Source organism: Solanum dulcamara, chromosome 6, assembly GCF_947179165.1.
Source record: "Solanum dulcamara chromosome 6, daSolDulc1.2, whole genome shotgun sequence".
Taxonomy (NCBI): Eukaryota; Viridiplantae; Streptophyta; class Magnoliopsida; order Solanales; family Solanaceae; genus Solanum; species Solanum dulcamara.
The window spans coordinates 28,576,420-28,579,679 of record NC_077242.1 but is presented as its reverse complement, the minus strand read 5'-3'; the positions used below and the strand labels follow the sequence as shown (position 1 = coordinate 28,579,679).

Here is a 3,260-nt window from a genome sequence, read left to right as displayed (position 1 = left end):
CACTTTAAATCATTTTTGAGACTCGATGGAGTTAACAAAATGAGCTATTATTCAAAAATCAAGACAAGAGTCGTATCAAGTACCTTTTGAATATCACTATGAGTTATATCCAAATACAACTTTTGGAATCATATATACGTATCTAGGCACAATAAAATACCCTTTGGAAAATTAAGAAGTTGGCCATCCTAGCGGCTCTACAAATACGAACTTCCTTGGAATCATATAAAAGTCATATACTTGTTTCATAAAACTATGCCAAAAAGGAAGATTAGCTTTATATACTTATGTCAAAACATGCCAAGAGAAATAATAAGCTTTACATACTTATGCCAAAGACATGTCAAAAGAAGGAACGGTTAGCTTTACATACCTCTTACGGATTACTCCTAATAGGTTCGCCTCATCATATCTTTAACCTATTTAACATGAAAGTAATACTATGGTTAGTGACCTTTCACTTTTTAATTCCAACTCTACAACCAAGTCTCCATAGAGGTCATTTCCTTATCTATTTCCCTCGACTAGTTCATTACTAGTTCCTAAATTACCAAAAATCGGGCAGCATCTCCCCTATAACTTCAACATCCCCGAGATTTCAACTTGGCTACCATGTCAAAAACCATACCAATAACAACAACCAGCAGAATATATACATGTAATGTCACGACCCAACTCCATAGGCCATGACTGGTGCCCGAGTTGGGCACCCATACGTACCCTTAGCCCCACTTAGTACATTAATCAAATAAACATAGGTAATGATCAGAAGGGATCTCTAAATAGATCACAAAATAGATATAATGCACGAGGGCCGATAGGCCATAACGAAACACACAAAACCCAAAACATATATACAAAACCCACATCTCATTTCTACAGACCTCTACAGAATGATATCCTAGTCATATGACGGGACAGGGCCCCGCCGTACCCTGAACAACGTATATATATATATATACAACAGAAAGTGTCAGTACCCAAAATAAGGCTCCGGACAAAGGAGCACTGTCGACCAACATGGTGGATGTCCTAATCAAACGGATCAGCAAACCAATCATCTGTACCTGCGGACATGTAACGCAGCCCCCGAAGAAAGGGGGTCAGTACGGAAAATGTACTGAGTATGTAAAGCATGGACTGAAATCAGTAAAGTCATTACAAGAGCAAAATGTACAAAAATGAGCAAAATATCCAAAAATATCAAGTTTATCAAACCACATATAATGGATTGTAATAAGTAAAGTCATTACCACGATAGAATGTACAAAACTGAGCAAAATATTCGGAGATATCAAATGCTGATCGAAACCTCAGATAATGTATACAGAAAAACATCTGCCATATCCGGCCCCATTATGGGACTCGGTGAACAAAGTATGGTTGCCCTCCCATCATCGGCACCACGGCACAGCATAACACCAGAGTAGGGAATATCTCCGTAACAAATCATATCATATCAGATGGCCATATCAAATCATATCATATCATATCATATCACAAACATATATGTACATGGCACAGCATAACTCCGTGGCATAATATTTACCACCCCATGGTACATGTCATACCTGTCCCCTCACGTCGGGACACGGCGAATAATGCAGAGAAATACGCACGAAAATATATCCTGGCCCAGGCTCAGTGAAAGAAGCATTGAGGCATCCACGAGTGGAGTAGTGAGAAACTATATGCAATTCAAATCATATTTAAGACTCAATAGAATAATCAGAATGAGGTATCATTTAAAAATCGAGATGAGACTCATGTCAAGTACCTTTCAAAAGTTACCCCGGATTGTATCAAAATAAATCTTCTGGAATCATATAGACGTATCGAAGCATAATAAAATACCTTTTGGAAATCAAGGAATTGTCCATCCTAATGGCTCTAGGAATAGGAACCTCTTTGAAATTATATAAAAGTCATATTTTTGTTTCATAAATACCATACCAAAACAAATATTAGCTTTACATACTTATGTCAAAACCTGAAAATCAAAAGAATATGCTTTACATACTTATAACAAATACATGCCAAAAGAAAGAAAGGTTCGCTTTACATACCTCTTACGGATTACTCTTAACTATGCTCGCCTCGTCGTCTCTTGAACCTATTTAACATGAAATTAATACTAAGGTTAATAAATTTTCACTTTCCAATTTCCAACTCTACACCCAAGTAACCATAGGAATCATTTCCTTATCTATGTATCTTGACTAGTTTATTATTAGCTCCGAATCTAACGAAAATCGGGCAGCATCTCCCCTGTAACTTGAACATCCCCGAGTTTTCAACTCGGCCACCATGTCAACAGCCATACCAACAACAACAACCAGCAGCATGTATACAAGTAAATCAGTTCAACTTTACACAATACAAGCTCTATACAACTCATTCCAAACTACGGTACCAAAATAGAGTTTTTAACCTTTATTTCGTAAAATATGTAGTCATACCAAACGGAGGGTTGTGTGGATGCAACCATCAGCAACCACATCAATTTTTGATTACTTTGCATCCCTGCAACATGCAATTAAACCTCCACCAAACAGCAGCACCACAACAACAACACACTACGCGACTTCTATTTAACTACTACGACTTCCATTTAGTTTGTTTCCAACGTCAAACATCCTTATACATTTTTTTCAACTTCCAGCATATTTTAAGACATGTAATATACTTCATAACATCATCATAAAGTCCAGTGTAAAACAGAAAACTTTACCTTTCCCGAAATTCACCAAAACGCGCAAAAACTTGCCTCGGAATTTCCTTTAGCGCAGCTGAAACTTAGGGACTGTTTGGTAACGTTTTGGGCTGCCTAAAACCATAAAATTTCATTACTAACATATTAATAACATCATGGTATAGCTCATATAATTAATTCTTAGAACGGAATCGGAGAACTTACCTTTTTCTCCTCCCAAAATCGTAGCTCTTTCCTTGTTTCTAGCCTAAGTTTCCCTTCTCTTCTCTTCTTTTTTTTTCTTGCTATTTCGGTTTCATGCTCTTGAACACTCTAGATGAGTGTGGAAATTAATGAGTCATAAGACTCATATATATATATACAACTTTAGGGATGACACATGTCATCCCCTAAGTGGTGACACGTGTCAAGCCCTAAGTGGTGACAAATGTCAAGATCTAAGTGGTGACACATGTCAAGGTTTCATTGGTCCAACACACCCCTTTTCTCCAATCATGGGCTGCCATGTGGCATGTGGGGCCCATATGAGTCTTCTTGAAGACTTTGT

The 3,260-nt window shown here is 37.5% G+C and overlaps 1 long non-coding RNA gene across 1 annotated transcript; it reads right to left on the bottom strand.

Annotated features, from left to right (window-relative positions):
• Positions 1–667: 667 nt before the first annotated feature.
• LOC129893098 (uncharacterized) lies at positions 668–3,025 on the bottom strand. Its single transcript, XR_008767390.1, has 4 exons — positions 2,918–3,025; positions 2,732–2,827; positions 2,067–2,113; positions 668–1,067 (listed from the first exon to the last, which is right to left on the bottom strand). It is a non-coding gene; the product is annotated as an uncharacterized LOC129893098 (long non-coding RNA).
• Between the last annotated feature and the right edge of the window lie 235 nt (positions 3,026–3,260).